We start from the raw sequence: 19,154 nt of genomic DNA, 5'->3' as shown, positions 1-19,154 counted from the left end.
GTGAGATTTGAGCCTAGGACCTCCCATCTCTCCATCTGACTCTCAATCCACTGAGACACCCAGCTGCCCTCATCATTAATTATTTATAATCAATAACACCATTATATTTGGAGAGAATTATTCAACTGACTACTTAATTGAATGACTTACCTTCCCCTCTCTCCTCACATAAAAACTCACATACTATTTCCTCATATTTGGTTCTTATTAAGTACTTAACAAATGCTACTTTTTTTTACCTCTTTCCCTCCCTCCATCTCTGCCTTCCTTCCTTCCTTCCTTCCTTCCATTCTTCCTTCCTTTCTTCCTTCCTTCTCTGTCTGTCTGTGTGTCTCAAAGGAACATCTCTGTCATTTTTCTCAATCATTTAATTCCTAAATGAATAACTATCATGTGGACATGTGGAAGAGGAAAGTGAATAAGACTTCACATCATCATGGATATTAAAATATTGAATGGGTGAAACCATAGGGATTCCCAAACTAAGAACAAAGATCACTCATCTGAAGCTATAGAGAAAATTGTATCATTTGATCTCGAACAAGTTATCTATAGCTGTTTTAAAATAGATATTTTATGATACATGTATAACCCAGTGGAATTGCTTGTCAGCTCTAGGAAGTGGGGGAGGAAGAAAGGAGGAGAAATCCTGAATCATGTAACTATGGAAAAATATTCTAAATAAAAAAATAAATTAAATAAAAGATGTTTAAGGTGTAAGATAAAAAATAGACATTTTAAGACCTAGGAAAATATAAGTATGTTCTCTTTATTAGAATCATTAGTAAACTTATATTTCTTAAAATATAGCCATAGTTCATAACCATGATTTTATCTAAGTGAAGATATGTAATCAATGATTGGCAGGACATTTGATGTCCTTACTAAAAGCCATTGTATAGATAAATCCCCTTTCAGAATGGAAAGAAAATGGTTGTAGAGAAACTGGATGCGGTCTCGATATACTGTGGAAATGAAAGTTGGCATAATAAAATGAAATTTTAGAGATTTTGTCTTAGCTTATGCCTCATTAGTGTGTACAGAAATCTCTCTAAACTTTTTTCCTTGAATGTAATAGACAAGCAAATGTTGCATATGATATGGAATTGTGGGATATCTAAATGGATCTCCAAATCATTGCAACAAGCCTTGAAGACTTTTTTCAGGAAAAGTAAGATCTTATTCAAGTAGCTGTCTCTTTTTGCAAGCTAGTCACTTTTGGACTTCATACTTTTCCCTTGCTTCTGCCTCCTTTCATTAGGTCAGAGTCAATGAACTGAGAGTAGATTCTCTTAGAGAAATAACTTTTGAGTCTTCCTTTTCATCCCCATTTCCTTAGTCACCAATCTCTTTTAATTTCGTTATATCACACTTTGATGATTAAAATAGTCCCATAAGAGGTTCCTCTACTTCCAATCTCTCTTCCTATCTACCCTACACAGTGCTACCAGAGGAATTATCTTAAAGGTCAGAAACTTTCAATAACACTCTATCATCAATAAAATAAAATTCAAATTCTTTACTTTGATATTCGAGGCTTTTCATGTTTTGACTCCAAACTTATCTATCCTTATCTCAGATGACTATTTTTCATGTATTCCTGTTCCAATCAAACTGCTATCTTCTTTATTTCTTAAATATACTGGGGGCCTTACTTATTGTGGACTTTTGCTCATACTGTAAGCTAGAGTAAAAATTAAATTTCTCTTTCTCCATTCCATGTGTTCTTGTCAAATTCAGAACTAGAATAAACTCAAATGCTGCTTTCTTTACAAAGATTTTTCCTGAGGTTTCCCTAAGTACTTTCCCCCCCTTTTTGACTTATGTATCATTGTTTACTATACTTTCATATTTTACCTTATATTATATTACAGAATATAAGTCATTGTTCACAATGACTTATATTCTGTAATAAGGCATAAACTCTTTGCTGGTAGAAACTATATTAGAATTCCCAAAATCTACTATAAAACAATGTATAGTTACTAAAACAATTATTCAATTAAAAATTAAATATTTTAAATTAATAATAATATTTTGTCAGGATTGGCTTATTAGCAGGCCTTAAGTAATAGATATAATTCCATATTTGTCCATTGCTTAACTCATGTACATACCAGGAAATTCCTATGTAACTATAATAACTTCTATGTAACTATAATAGCTTCATTTAGACAATAAATGCAAAGCACTCTTGATTATAATTTGTTTGAAAATTTCATTGAATGCATGTATTCCAGGAGAGCAATTCAAACAAATATCAGTACCCTTGTGACTGAAAAGGAAGAAGGAGGTCACAGTCTGGACCATCCACAGATTGACTGCCACTCATACCACTTAATCTCTGTGAATCTGCCCCAAACATCAAATGGGTAGAGAAACAGAAATATGGACTTTGGCCTGGGTATAGATCCCATCATATACCCACTCTATCACTCCTATAATTCAAGAAAACAAAGGACTGGGAAACTATTTACTTCCATGCCTGCGTGTAATAAATCGACAGACTGATGAAAGTTGAACCCTTGTATTCTCAGTACTTCACCCATGATCTCTTCACAGCCTTATATCATATAGTATTTTGAATTTCCAAATTGCTTTTATATTTTTTATTCCATTTAATTCTTACATCTGACCCATGAAATAATCTAGTTAGGTATGTAAGGATTGGATTTATGCAAGGGGGATGGGACAAAAGGAGCCAGAGAAGGCAGTTGCTTATAGTTGCTGTCAGTTGAGACTAGAGAGAGTTCTGGGAATTTCTTGAAGGAAGAGAGAGGAAGACAGGTTCGGGCAGAGGACTGAGAGAGGGAGAAGGAGGACATCCCAGCTTGGATCCAGTCCTGAGGGCTTCCTGAGGATCTTCTAGTGGGAACTGCCCTTATTCCCTGGTCAAAGCCATTTGATTGCATCTCATCCATTAAGACTTCAACCTTTGCGTTAGCTAAATTTTCAGACTCAATTTTGGGAGCAATTTCTTAGTCTCCTTCACTCATTACCCAACCTTGCTGAGAGACCCTTTCCAATCTAATTTACAATTATAGAAAAGGATAGAAGTAGGAAAAAGAAATAGAAACAGAGGGAGAAGAAGGTACCCAATATCCCCCTGCCCTTCACCCCTTTCCCCAATCCCTGAATTGTGAATAATAAAAGCCATTCATCAGGTAAATAGCATTCCAGAGTGCCTGAGAGACAACAAGGGATAGGGGAACCATAGCTTGGTCTGGCTGCCTCCATCTTGAAGCCAGACTACCCACTGTGAAATTAACTGATCAAGGGGAGGTTTCTGTGAACCCCGTCCTTATTCAGAATTGTATTGGGGTACCACATATTTCATCTTATAGGGAAACCTCACCCCCAACTCCTGTGGGGCAGTACAACCATCCAGGTCACACAATTTCAGGGTGACAGCCCCTTAAAGTCTCACAGTGTATATTCTGCCCAAGGGGAGAGCTAGAAGAGAGACTCAACATAGACTCTCTATCTCCCTTTCAATCAAACATTGTTTACTGGCTCTTTTAATTGTTACAGTTATTATCATTTCCAATTTATAGCTAAAGAAATTGAAGGTGAAAGTAAATAAATGATTCTCTACATCAAGCACAGAAAGCAAGTAGTAGTAGTAGTAGTTGTTCAACTGTTCCCCTGTGTTCAATTTTTACCAGGCCCTTTCATCCTCCCCTGAGGTATCCTACTGTCTTTTCAAGATAATATTTATCATTTCCATGGCACTATCTATATATCTTATTTCTGCTACCCCCTTCTCTATTTAATCTTACCCAAAATAAGGGTCTTTTCCAATGAGTCAACTTCAAATTAAATGGTCAAACTGCTTAAACTCCAGCTTTTTCACTCTTCCTCATTTTCTGCCATCACTGTGGTATCATCTTTATATTTGAGATTGCTGATATTTCTCCAGGCAACCTTGATTCCAGCTTTTGATTTATCCCAAATAGCATTACCCATGATGAAGTAAGATGTAATACAGCTGTAATAGTTAAAAAGGGTCACAAAATTGTAATAATTAAAATTAAATTACAAGGATTTTAGTAGCTTTATTACATCAAAGTAAAGATAGTAATGAGAGGAAAATGTAGGAAAGAGGTAAGGAGTTGCCTAGCCTGCCAGACTATGTGCCATGTTCTGATGGAATACAGTTGATCTCAGAGAAAGGCTCTTTCAAGTCCAATCTCCAGCCAGAAGTCCTAAAGAGTCTCCTCAGCAAGGCACCAGAGTAATGGTCTCTATTCAGCAAGATTCACCACTGCAAGAATGTGAATCCAAATCTGAATGTCAATCCAAAAGGGAATCTGAATGGGAATTTGAGTGTCCTTTCAGTAAGAGCGACCAGCACCAGAGCCAGAGAGAGAATCTCCCTTCAGAATCTGAATGGGAAACAGAATGAGCTCCAGTTCTCTAGGTCTTGCCTTTATAAGCTATTTTCTCCACCCACTGGCTCTCCCACATCACATCTCAGGAACCAATCATAGTTCCTTAATTTGTCTGGCACCACCCAGGGGGCAGTACTTTTGGGATCAATTTCCTGTCTCATTGATTTCAACTTCCTTTCATTGTGGGCATGTGTATCCCTGCACATCGCAATGGTAAAGGACCTCCAGGTCAATGATTAATTAAATTAAAACAAAGGGAAGTGAATTACATTCTCACAGAGCTTTGCTGCATTCTTTTCCCAATCTTAAACCAATCAGATCTTCCATGTTCAACTCTAGCTATTTTTTCCTGACCAGTTTATAGGTTCCTCAGGGGAAAAGATGATCTGATATTCTCAGGGACCAGATGATGATTAGAAAGAAAGGCATACATTGCCAATACAATTTGAAAGATTGTGGAGAGCAAGAGAGAGTACAAGAAAAAGGTAAATACTATCCTAACTTTCATTAAAAAAAAAAAGAGAGAGAGAAGGGAAACCATAAATCAATGAATTTGATTTGACTTCCAGGAAAATTTCTAGAATCTTTTCAAAAGTGATTAGTAAATTCTAGAAAAATAACTTGTGGTTACAAAATGCCACTGTGGCTTTTCAATAGCAGTACATATTGGACTAAACCTTCCCCCCTCCTTTGACAGAATTATTAGTCTAATATAATGATGTTCAACCTTTTAGAGATGTAGTGCCCAAAGTGCAACACTCATATCACATGTGAGTCAGTACCTTAGCCCAGACAGGGGAGGTAGGAAACACTCCCACTGGTCTGCTAGGCAGAAGGGTGGGTGGTGTGAAAAAAGTCCGTAGGCACAGTAGAGAGGGGTAGGAGAGTAGCCCCCTCTGGAAAATGTGCCACAGGTTCACCAACACAAATCTAGTATATTTAGGGAATCTTCTTAGTGTAGTTTACCAGGATTTTAGCTAAAGGTGTCATAATATATTTGTTGTTTTTTTTTAATGGAAAAGATGGAGAAATTTAGACAATAGATGTAGGTAGTCTTGATTAGCACAAATGTTGAATCCTATGAAGTAGTCTCATTATTTGAATATGTACTTTACATTTCCTTTGGACCAGGACCAAGTAGTATATTTTACATAATTACAACTCTGAAAAATGAAAATCCAAACGTGTGACCCTTTTGTGAGAGTCACAATTCACTCTAATAGGGATCTCCTTATAACTGAGTATATCTATAATTGGTCAGATGGTTTGACCAAAAAAAGAAATGATTAATGATTTTAATTTATTTTAGATTTTAGTTTTAAAATATGTAGAAATTAACCTTCATAAAAAAATAACAATTCCCTGATTCAATTTGACAAGTCTTTAACTATTAAAGAGAGTACAATTGTCTATTTACTCTGTGTGAAATATTGTGCTAAGTACTAGGGATATAAAGATGGACACACTTCTTGGCCTCGAAAATCTTACAGGCTAAGGTTGGGTTATCCACAGACACATATGGGGAAGTGAGGTCTCTCATGTCAAGAATATATTCTCTGGCTTCCAGTTAAAATGGTGGCAGAGTAAGGAGCAGCTGCTCGATCTCTCCTAACCAAAGCATGCAGGACTCCTCAAGGGGACATAAAAATGAATCCAGACAAACAAAGGAACCCCACAACAGGGCGCAGCATTGAAGGTACTCGGAATTGGGGCATTTCCACGCTATAAAAGGGTGAAACAGCTCTCACTAAAACGTAAGAGGAAGAAGCCCCTCCACCCCACACACACCACGCACAGTGCCAAGGCCAACGCACAAGAGTGAAAGCAGGATTGGGGCAACCAGTAAATCACTAGCAGCCCCAGGGCTTGTACCTGAGAGCTGCAAGACATAGGGACTCCAAGAGGCTGGGGGGCACGCACGTACTTTCCTGAGCATTTGCACCAGTGAAGGCATTGTCCTGTGCGGGGACAAAGATCTCTAATGCAGGGACTTTCCCAAGTGTCTGCATGAGTGAAGACATTGCCCTGGCGAGGACAAAGATCTCCAGCTCAGATTTAGACCTCGAGTGGGGACCCGGTGCAGACAGGAGCAAGGCTGTGGAAGCAGCCCCTGAGACTGCTGAAGGAGCCTCAGGCAAAGGGGCAGACCTGGGACTACCAGGAAGCTTGACCCCGAGGACAAGGAGATAGGAGCCCTCTGGAGCTTAGAAAGCACAGGCAGACCCTGAGTGTGAAGACAAAGCTGAAAAGGGTAGGGGCAAACAATGGCAAGCCAAGAACCCCAGAAGAAAAAGATTATCAAGAGAAGCTCTGGAACACTCTACAACTTTTACACAGAGAAAAGCCAGACAACAGAGGAGGACAAACAAGTATCCAAACCTTCCCAAAACAATGAAAACTGGTCACAAGCTATGGAAGAGTTCAAAACTGAGACTTTGAAGAAAATGGAAGAGATCTAGCAAGAAAATAACAGTTTAAAAGGCAGAATTTTGCCATTGGAAAGTGAGGCTCAGAAATCAAATGAACTGATAAGCAAATTGAACACCAGAAATGACCAGATTGAAAAGGAAAACCAGTCCCTAAAGGCTAGAATTGAACAATTAGAAGCCAATGATCTCTCAAGACAACAGGAACAACAACAACAAAAAAAAAAAAAAAAAAAACAAAGTGAAAAGACTGATAAAATAGAAGGAAACAAGAAATATCTCAATGAGAAAGTGACAGACCAAGAAAACCGGTCTAGAAGAGACAATTTGAGAATCATTGGTCTTCCAGAAAAAGCAGAAATCAATAGAAACTTGGACTCCATATTTAAAGAAATTATTCAGCAAAATTGCCCTGAAGTCCTACAACAAGAGGGCAATATAGACATTGAAAGGATCCACAGATCCACAGATCTGGACCCAGAAAAGTCAACACCCAGGAATATAATAGCCAAATTCAAGAGCTTTCAAGTAAAAGAAAAAATCTTATTAGAAGCCAGAAAGAGACAATTCAAATATCAAGGAGCACCAATCAGGATTACACAGGATCTAGCAGCCTACACACTAAAAGACGCGAGGCTTGGAATACAATATTCAGAAAGGCAAGAGAACTGGGCCTTCAGCCACAGATCAAATACCCATCGAAACTGACTATATACCTCCAGGGGAAAGTATGGGCATTCAACAAAATTGAAGATTTCCAAGTTTTTGCACAAAAGAGATGAGGACTAAATGGAAAGTTTGATACCCAACCAAAAAAATTAAGAGAAACATGAAAAGGTAAATAAGAAACAGAGGGAAAAGAAAGAAAACTTATAATTTTTAAAATTTGACTCTTTAAGGGCTTAAATAAGATCTAATTATCTGTATTCCTATGTGGAGAAATGCTGTGTATAATTTGCTGTAGTGAACTCTATTCACTATTATAATATTCACTATTATAGCAACCACAAGAATAATTCATAGGGAGAGGACAGGATACTAATTGGTCTAAGATGACATGGGGGGTGGGAAAGAGAGGGGGGAATAGTAGAGGACACCAAGAAAATCTGAGTAAATAAGAAAAATAGGATATTCTATTACACACAAAGAGGGAAGGGGAGGGGATACATACTATTATAAGAAGGAGAGGAAGAGAGCATTAAGAGGTAATAATCAAACCTTACTCTCAGTGTAATCAACCCAGAGAGAGAAGAGTAGCTTTATTATCCATTCGGATAAAAAACTCTATCTAACTCTACTGAGAAAGTCAGAAGGGATAAACCAAAGGGAACAGGGGAGTGGGGAGGTCAAAAAAGGGAGGGGAGAAGAAAGGGGAGAGAATACATTAGGCCTTTAAAAAACAAAAAAGGGGGAATAATAAGGGAGGGGGTAGAAAGGGAAGACAATCAAGGAAAGGGATAAGGGATACCTGCTCAAAGCAAACCACTGGTTTAAAAGAAAATAATGTAAGAAGAAGGGGTGGGTCTAGGGGAGGATACAAAAATGTCAGTGAATGCACAACTGATAATTGTAACTCTGAATGTGAATGGGATGAACTCACTCATAAAACAGAAGCAAATAGCAGAGTGGATCAGAAACCAAAATCCTACCATATGTTGTCTACAAGAAACACATATGAGGCAGGTAGACATTCACAAGTTTAACGCTAAGGGCTTGAGCAAAATCTTTTGGGCGTCAAATGAGAAAAAGAAGGCAGGAGTGGCTATTATGATCTCTGACAAAGCTAAAGTAAAAATAGATATGATTAAAAAAGACAGGGAAGGTCATTACATCCTGATTAAAGACACTATAAACAATGAGGACATAACACTGCTCAATATATATGCAACAAGTGGTATAGCATCCAAATTCATAAAGGAGAAACTGGCAGAGCTCAAGAAGGAAATAGATAGTAAAACCATAATAGTGGGAGATCTAAATATTCCTCTTTCAGATGTAGATAAATCAAACCGAAAAATAAATAAGAAAGAGAGGTGAATGAAGTCCTAGAAAAATTAGATCTAATTGATATGTGGAGAAAAATAAATAGGGACAAAAAGGAATACACCTTCTTTTCAGTTGCACATGGTACATTCACAAAGACTGACCATGTAATAGGTCATAGAATCATTGCAAACAAATGCAAAAGAGCAGAAATAATAAATGCAAACTTCTCAGATCATAATGCAATAAAAATAATATTTAGTAATGGCACCTGGACAGGCAAATCAAAAACCAATTGGAAATTAAACAATATGATTCTCCAAAACCAATTTGTCAAAGAAAAACTCATAGAAACAATCAATAATTTCAGTGAAGAGAATGACAATGATGAGACATCCTACCAAACTCTGTGGGATGCAGCCAAGGCAGTACTCAGGGGGAAATTTATATCCTTGAGTGCATATATTAACAAATTAAGGAGGGCAGAGATTAATGAATTGGGTATGCAACTCAAAAAATTAGAAAGCAAGCAAATTAAAAACCCCCAGATGAAAATTAATTAGAAATACTAAAAATTAAGGGAGAAATTAATAAAATTGAAAGTAAAAGAACTATTGAATTAATAAATAAGACTAGAAGCAGGTATTTTGAAAAAACAGATAAAATAGACAAAGTACTGGTCAATCTAATAAGAAAAAGGAAAGAAGAAAACCAAATTGACAGTATTAAAGATGAAAAGGGAGACCTCACCTCTAGTGAAGGGGAAATTAAAGCAATCATTAAGAACTATTTCGCCCAATTATATGGCAACAAATATAACAATTTAGGAGATATGGATGAATATTTACAAAAATATAAATTGCCTAGATTAACAGCAGAAGAAATAGAATACCTAAATAATCCCATATCAGAAATAGAAATTGAACAAGTCATCAAAGAACTCCCTAAGAAAAAATCACCAGGACCTGATGGATTCACAAGTGAATTCTATCAGACATTCAAAGAGCAACTAATCCCAATACTATACAAATTCTTTGATATGATAAACAAAGAAGCCCTACCAAGTTCCTTTCATGACACAAATATGGTACTGATCCCAAAGCCAGGTAGACCAAAAATAGAGAAAGAAAACTATAGACCAATCTCCCTAATGAACATAGATGCAAAAATCTTAAATAGAATAATAGCAAAAGAGATTCCAGCAAGTAATTAAGAAGATCATCCACCATGATCAGGTGGGAATTTTACCAGAAATCCAAGGATGGTTCAATATTAGGAAAACCATCCACATAATTGACCATATCAACAGTCTAACAAACAAAAATCACTTGATTATCTCAATAGATGCTGAAAAAGCCTTTGACAAAATATAGCATCCATTCCTATTGAAAACATTGAAAAGTATAGGAATTGAAGGATCCTTCCTAAAAATGATAAACAGTATATACCTAAAACCATCAACAAGCATTATATGCAATGGGGATAAATTAGTAGCCTTCCCAATAAGATCAGGAGTGTAACAAGGATGCCCATTATCACCTCTATTATTCAACATAGTACTAGAAACACTAGCAATAGCAATTAGAGAAGAAAAAGAAATTGAAGGTATCAAAATAGGCAATGAGGAGACTAAGCTATTACTCTTTGCAGATGATATGATGGTATACTTAAAAAATCCTAGAGAATCAACTAAGAAGCTTGTAGAAATAATCAACAACTTTAGCAAAGTTGCAAGATACAAAATAAATGCACACAAATCATCAGCATATCTATATATTTCCAACACATTAGGGAAGCAAGAGGCAGAAAGAGAAACACCATTTAAAATCACCCTAGACAACATAAAATACTTGGGAATCTATCTACCAAAAGAAAGACAGCAACTATACAAAAACAACTACAAAACACTTTATAAACAAATGAAACTGGATCTAAACAATTGGAAAGCCATTAATTGTTCATGGATAGAACGAGCTAACATAATAAAAATGAACATTCTACCCAAATTAATTTTCCCTATGAAATTACCAAAAAACTTCTTTACTGAATTAGGAAAAACTATAACAAATTTCATTTGGAATAACAAAAGATCAAGAATATCAAGGGAAATAATGAAAAAAATGTGAAGGAAGGGGGCCTAGCAGAACCAGATATTAAACTATACTATAAAGCAACAGACATCAAAACAATATGGTACTGGCTAAGAGATAGAAGGGAGGATAAGTGGAATAGACTTGGGGTTAATGATGTCAGCAAGACAGTGTATGACAAACCCAAAGAGCCCAACTTTTGGGACATGAATCCACTATTTGACAAAAACTGCTGGGAAATTTGGAAAACAATATGGGATCAACATCTCACACCCTACACCAAGATAAATTCATAATTGGTGAATGACTTGAATATAAATACGGAAACTATAAATAAGTTAAGTGAACACAAAATAGTATACCTGTCAGATCTCTGGGAAAGAAAAGATTTTAAAACCAAGCAAGAGTTAGAGAAAATTACAAAATGTAAATTAAATGGCTTTGATTATATTAAGCTAAAAAGCTTTTGTACAAACAAAAACAATGTAGTCAAAATCAGAAGGGAAACAACAAATTGGGAAAAAATCTTTATAACGAAAAACTCTGACAGGGGTCTAATTACTCAAATATACAAGGAGTTAAAGCAAATGTATAAAAAATCAAGCCATTCCCCAATTGATAAATGGGAAAGAGACATGAATAGGCAATTTTCAGGTAAAGAAATCAAAAGTATCAATAAGCACATGAGAAAGTGTTCTAAATCTCTAATAATTAGAGAAATGCAAATCAAAACAACTCTGAGGTATCACCTCACACCTAGCAGATTGGCTAAAATGAAAGAAGGGGAGAGTAATGAATGTTGGAGGGGATGTGGCAAAATCGGGCATTGATGCATTGCTGGTGGAGTTGTGAAATGATCCGGCCATTCTGGCTGGCAATTTGGAACTATGCCCAAAGGGTTATAAACGACTGCCTGCCCTTTGATCCAGCCATACCATTGTTGGGTTTGTACCCCAAAGAGATCATAGATAAACAGACTTGTGTGAAAATATTTATAGCTGCCTTTTTTGTGGTGGCAACAAACTGGAAAAGGAGGGTATGTCCTTCAATTGGGGAATGGTTGAACAAATTGTGGTATATGCTGGTGATGGAATACTATTGTGCTAAAAGGAATAATAAACTGGAGGAGTTCCAGGTGAACTGGAAATACTTTATGTGCATGAAGACAAAGGGATAGCCTCCAGTGTTCTCACACAAACATTTGGAAATAGACTTAGACCAGTTGCTTACTACAGCTCTAAGCTAGATTCAGTGATTTGTGGTATTCCTAGTTGTTAAAAAGCCATAGTTGCTGTAGCCATCATGATTAGAAAGTCTTCATCCTTGGTATTAGGGAGTGAACTGAAAGTATTTTCCCAACACCAAGTGGAATCTACTTTAAGAAACACCAACTCACAGGCATTCACTTCTCAGAGATTATCAAGATACGAAGCGATCCTGTTGGCTAGCGAAAATATAAGTTTTCACCGGTGCAGAAACTTAAATCCTGCTATTCTGATTCCAGATTTACCTCTGGAAGGAGAAAGTCTACACATCTGTGAAGATGCACTTCACATCATGCATAAAACAAGACCTGATTTAGACTATAAGCCAATGAAAGACCCCAATATTACCTTATTCACATATGGATCGTCATATGTAGTAGACAATCAGAGATATACCGGAGCAGCCATAGTGACAGCCTCTGAAACCCTTTGGTACTCATCATTACCATCTACAATGTCAGCTCAAGGGGCAGAATTGGTGGGACTAATCTTCGCTCTAAAAATCTCAGAAAATCTCAAAGCTAACATTTTTACCGATTCTCGTTATGCTTTTCCGAGCGTCCATCATTCTGCTATAATTTGGAAAAATCGAGGTTTCATTACATCAAATGGCAAACAAATAGCGTATGGTAATTTAATTAATCAGTTGTTGGATGCAATTCAATTACCAGCCCAAGTGTCAGTCATCCATTGCAAAGCTCATACAAAAACCCAAGGACCGGTGGAATTAGGGAACAAATGAGCGGACGTGACAGCCAGATAAGCAGCAAAATATGGACCTTTGACAATTCTGATCTCAAAAATGCATACTCCCTAAAGGAAGTGAAGGATTGGAAGAAACATCATGGTGCATATCTTGTTAACGGAGTTTGGTTAGGAGCAAATGGAAAACTGATGTTACCTAAATCCTTATATTACACATTTTGCAATGCACTACACCAGAAAGAGCATTATGGAACTCTGGGCATGGCAGATTCTATAAATAGGTATTGGAATGCAAGGGACATATATGAAGTTGCTATGAGAATTTCACAGAGGTGCAAAATTTGTATGCATTACAACCAGACAATCACAAAAGTTCATAGTCTGGGAGGAAAACCTTTAGCTTACACACCATTTGAATGCTTACAAATTGATTACATCACAATGCCAAGGAGTAAAGGTTATAGATATGCTTTAGTAATAGTGGATAGATTAACTAAATGGCCAGAAGCTTTTTCCAGCAAAGCGTAACACCTCAGCTTTTGTTGTGAAAATCTTACTAAGAGAATTAATACCTAGATTCTCTATACCATTACATATTGCATCAGATTCTGGGTCCTATTTCACAAATAATATTCTAGCTACAGTTTATGAAACATTAGGAATTAAAAGACATCTTCACTCAATATTTAGACCCCAGTGCAGTGGACAGATTGAACGAGTGAATAAAGCTCTAAAAAATCTTGTGGCAAAATTATGTGCAGAATCTCATATGAAATGGCCTGATACATTGCCATTAGCACTATTCCACCTAAGAAGCCAACCCAACAGCATTACACATATTTCACCATTTGAAATGCTGTATGGACATCCACCATTCCATGGCAAAGCACCTCAAAGCATTCACAAATTATCACATCTAGGTATGGAATGCAAGCTATATGAATATATCAAATTGCTCAAGCAACGATTAAATCAACTTCACAGATTAGGCTTGATACATCAAAGAGTACCTTTTGATTTTGATCTACACAACTTCCAATCAGGAGATTATGTTTACACCAGAAACTTTGCTAGGAAGTCTGTGTTAGAACCCAAGTGGCTTGGACCTTTCCAAATAATATTAACAACTCCAAGTGCAATCGAAGTTGAAGGAAAAGATCCGTGGTTCCATGTCACCCATGTCAAGCCAGCTAAAGACATGTCCCAACAACAACGATCACAAGACCCAGAAACTATACAACACAAAAATCAATTAGCACCAACTGATCAATCAAGCAAGTCCTCAGTAAATCCAAAATCTATACATAAGACCATAGAAACAGAGCAACAAACAGAACAACAATTAGAGCATGAGTCAGAAGCAGAAATAGACCAAGAGCCAATAAACAATCAAATTTTACACCCAAATCATTATCCCAATCTCAATCACTTAAAAGAATTATCTGTAAATAATTATGACAATAGAAAAGAATCAATGAAGGAAGAAGACACAACATTTGAATTGCAATCAATACCAGATCTAGAAACTGATGATGATGAATGAATGAAAGCACAAAGACTTAATCACAAACTCTTTTTTTGTTACCTATAATAATCATCTTTATTAAAATCACAAAAGGAAAGAAGAAGAGAAAATAATCATATATGATAGACATTTAAAAATTTGTTCCTGACACAAGTCAGAAGGTGACAAGCGCTGGTGCATCAAACAACACAAGTCAGAAGTTGACAAGCGCTGGTGCATCATGCAACACAAGTCAGAAGTTGACAAGCGCAGGTACATCGAATGCCTCACTTGGTGCTAACTTTGCAGATCTTCACAAGGACAGCAAACCTGAGAACTACAAAGACATCTGTGATCAAATACATCTATCGTTTTGTTTTTTTGTTTTTTTTTTTGTTTTGTTTTTTAAACCCTTAATTTCGGTGCATTGTCTCATAGGTGGAAGAGTGGTAAGGGTGGGCAATGGGGGTCAAGTGACTTGCCCAGGGTCACACAGCTGGGAAGTGGCTGAGGCCGGGTTTGAACCTAGGACCTCCTGTCTCTAGGCCTGACTCTCACTCCACTGAGCTACCCAGCTGCCCCCCAAATACATCTATCGTAAGAAGGACATCCACACTGTGAAGAGGAACATCGGATCAGCGTTGGACACATGTATTTGGAAAGAGATAACTTACACCCAACAGAATTCTCACTGCACACAACACTAGATTCCATCCAAGCAGTACATGCTAATTGCAAAAGAATTCTGGTGGAGTAAGTATGTAACACATCATTACATGGATAAGTCACTAGACAACACATAAAACATATTCCTGACTTCACATTTACATGTGAGACAAAACTTACACTTAAGAGAGAAGAACTTGTCTGCCTTAGCACAATTTTCCTTTTGGTTCAGACACTGTTCTACTCAAATCACCTGACATGTCATGTACATATGTAATTTTGCTTACTAACCATTAGCAATAAGTTTTACTAACACACAAGGACAGTTTAGTTAGTTTAGTAAGTTAGTACAGGGACAGATTTTTCTAAAATGTTCTTTGTAAATATTGTACATAGCAAAGGTCTATGGTTTAACCAATAGACTTACAAAAATATAGGCTTACTTATTATTACTAACATGTCTAACATAGACATAAGTGCACTAACCTATTCATACACTAACTTTAGCAAGTGAACTAGAATTTAGAAGTTTATTTGCAAAAAAATAATATTTGCAAAACTTTTCTTATTTAATATTATATGATTAGTTCATAAAATTAGGTAGATGCATATTTAGGATTCATTACTTTGTTCTAGTTAGCAAAAATTAGCCTTAAGAATATGTGTGAATGTTTAAAATGTAATTGTTTTCCTTTCTGTTCAAAGTTTTTTGAAAAACTGAAATCCCCATTCCTCTCCTATACTTTTACCTTAACCTGTCTTAGTTTTAGCTTAGTTTAGTTGTAGCATAGCTTAGGAGATAGCAACCTTTTATTATTTTGCAAACTTAGTTAGGGATAAGAGCTTGGTAAGAATTTAGCTTAATATAAGAGTAGTAATCCCTTAGACTTTAGTAACTATTAAAATGGTGCTAGTTGCACATTTTGAAAAGAAAAGGGGCATTTGTAGTATAGAGAGAGGGGTCATATAGTTTTTTCAAGCTTTGGCTGAGTTCCAAAAGCTGTTAGGAGTTTGGAATCTTGAGGAAAAGACAGTTGATTAGGGTCTCCCACGGAGGGAGGTTGTCTGATCAGCCGAGCTGCCTCCTTACCTAGCTGTAGTATTGAATTTTAGCCTACCTTTGATATATTTACTTAAGAAATTATTATTTTGGATAAACCCTTTATATCTTCCTTCCCTAATATTATTTCCTACCTTCCCTCCCTTATCTTATATATCTATGAAGTTAATAAGGAGAGTAATTAGAGGAGTTCAAAATCTGTGAAGGGTTAATTGTTATTTGACAATATTAGATATAGAGAAACTAGCCAATCATCATTTACTCCCTTTAGATAGCCGAATGATGGACGCTCGGAAAAGCATAACGAGAATCGGTAAAAATGTTAGCTTTGAGATTTTCTGAGATTTTTAGAGCGAAGATTAGTCCCACCAATTCTGCCCCTTGAGCTGACATTGTAGATGGTAATGATGAGTACCAAAGGGTTTCAGAGGCTGTCACTATGGCTGCTCCGGTATATCTCTGATTGTCTACTACATATGACGATCCATATGTGAATAAGGTAATATTGGGGTCTTTCATTGGCTTATAGTCTAAATCAGGTTTTGTTTTATGCATGATGTGAAGTGCATCTTCACAGATGTGTAGACTTTCTCCTTCCAGAGGTAAATCTGGAATCAGAATAGCAGGATTTAAGTTTCTGCACCGGTGAAAACTTATATTTTCGCTAGCCAACAGGATCGCTTCGTATCTTGATAATTTCTGAGAAGTGAATGCCTGTGAGTTGGTGTTTCTTAAAGTAGATTCCACTTGGTGTTGGGAAAATACTTTCAGTTCACTCCCTAATACCAAGGATGAAGACTTTCTAATCATGATGGCTACAGCAACTATTGCTTTTAAACAACTAGGAATACCACAAATAGGTGAGTTCCTACATCTAATAAATTGCGCATTAAAATAATATTTGGCTTGACTTTCTAATTAGGCAATAAATTATTCAAGAGAAATGATATAACTTCTATTTATTTGATTTTCCCCTAACTAGTAGAGTACCGGAGACATAATAAGCACACAATAAAAGCACATATAATTTAATAAAAGCTATTTAGAAGAAAACTTTCTGAATCCCCAAAGTAATCTAGAATTCATTAGCAAACCATCAATTCAATAAATAATAACTGATTACCATATGCAAAATACCATAACATGAAAAGATCATACAATCTCCCTTTTGGAAATTGAGACTCTAGTAAGAAAATGATTGCCAACATTCTCAATTAACTGTAATAGAAGATAGCGATAATTAAGTATAGTGATGTCAAACCTAGACAGAAATGGGGCCCATTAAACTGCTCCTTTCTCTCCCTCTCTCTCCTGGCCTATAGGGTGCTTATTAGCACAGGCTTTGGCCTAAAGATGGCTAAGTCTAAGAACCATGCCATCCACAACCAATCACAAAAATGGCTTGGAAATGGCATCAAGAAACCTAGGTCCCAGAGATGTGGGTCTTTGAAAGGTGTTGACCTCACGATTCTGAGAAACATGCACTTTGCCAAGAAACAGAAGAAAAAGGGGCTGAAGTAAGTGCAGGCCAACAAAGCCAAAGCCATCAAGCACTAAGACCTCGAAGACCAATGCCTGGAATGCTGGCTATACCATGTCCAGGTTCCGAGATCACAAAACCTGACTCCAAGGTTGCCAGAACCACTCACCCCAAGGCTGCCAAGCCCACTGGCCCCCAAATCACCAAGTCTGACCCAAAGGCCACCAAATCTGGTTCCAAGGACACCAAATCTGATACCAAGGTCACTAAGGCCACCAATTATGATACCAAGGTCACCAAGTCCAATCCCAAAGCAGCCACAGCCACCAAGTCTGATTTTAAGGTTACAAAGCCCTGTGATACCAAGGCTGCTAAGCCTGCTGAGTCCACTGACCCTAGGGGTGCCAAACCAAAAAATGCTGAGTTTAAAGCTTCTAATCCCAAGCTTTCGAAATAGATGCTTCAGGACAGAAGGACTAAAAAATTCTAAACCACTACTTTTTTCTTAGCCAGGTTATTATTATTCACTATTTTGCACAAAATAAAGGAAATGGTGAGTCATAAGGAAAAAAAATTAGGATCACTGCTGGCCCCAAATCAACATGGAAAACTACATATTGACATTATCAATGTTCTATTAAATTTTAACTTATTTTGTTATATATTTCTCAATTGCATTTTAATCTGGTTTGGCCTGACCTCAGGAATATTTCAGGGCCATATGTTTGATACTACTCATTAAGTACACAGAAGAATATAAACACAGTCTCAAAGTCCAGATTAACTAGATTCTAGGAGGTTTTAATTTATTTTAGATTTTAGTTTTAAAATATGTAGAAATTAGCCTTCATAAAAAAATAACAATTCCCTGATTCAATTTGACAAGTCTTTAACTATTAAAGAGAGTACAATTGTCTATTTACTCTGTGTGAAATATTGTGCTAAGTACTAGGGATATAAAGATGGACACACTTCTTGGCCTCGAAAATCTTACAGGCTAAGGTTGGGTTATCCACAGACACATATGGGGAAGTGAGGTCTCTCATGTCAAGAATATATTCTCTCCTTCTTTATGAAACATAGACTCCTATGTAATTTCAAAGCACATTTGATTTGCCATCTCCTACATGAGGCTTTTCTTTATCCACCTTTCCCCAACTTTAGCTCTCTCTACCCCTTAAAATTATTTCACAATCATATATATACAAATATATCTGTGCGTATATGTATGCATTTATAGTTTATATTTTAGGTTATCTGAGAATCCCTCCATTAGCATGGCAATTCCCAGAAGTCAGGGTCTGTTTTATTTTATTTTATTTTATTTTATTTTTTATCTTTTTATTCTCACTTATTGTGGGAGTTCAAACATGAAGGAAGAGAAGAATCTCCTCAAGCAGAAATATGGAAAGAATACATGCCAAGCATGGAGGACAGACAATGAATAATCTAATTTCATTTAAACATGAATCATGGTACGAAATAAAGGGAGAAAGATTGCTTGGAGTTTGAAGGGATTTAAAATCTTGGTTAATCATATTCCATAAACAATAGGGAGCCAGTGATTTCTGAAGAAAGACACAG

At 36.5% G+C, this 19,154-nt stretch overlaps 1 pseudogene; it reads left to right on the top strand.

The window, feature by feature from the left end:
* Positions 1-17,443: 17,443 nt before the first annotated feature.
* On the top strand, positions 17,444-18,027 carry LOC123249572 (annotated as a pseudogene).
* Positions 18,028-19,154: the final 1,127 nt, after the last annotated feature.

Source organism: Gracilinanus agilis, chromosome 5 (assembly GCF_016433145.1).
Source record: "Gracilinanus agilis isolate LMUSP501 chromosome 5, AgileGrace, whole genome shotgun sequence".
Lineage (NCBI taxonomy): Eukaryota > Metazoa > Chordata > Mammalia > Didelphimorphia > Didelphidae > Gracilinanus > Gracilinanus agilis.
Note: the sequence above shows the minus strand (reverse complement) of the source record. Positions and strands in the feature narration are given on the sequence as shown.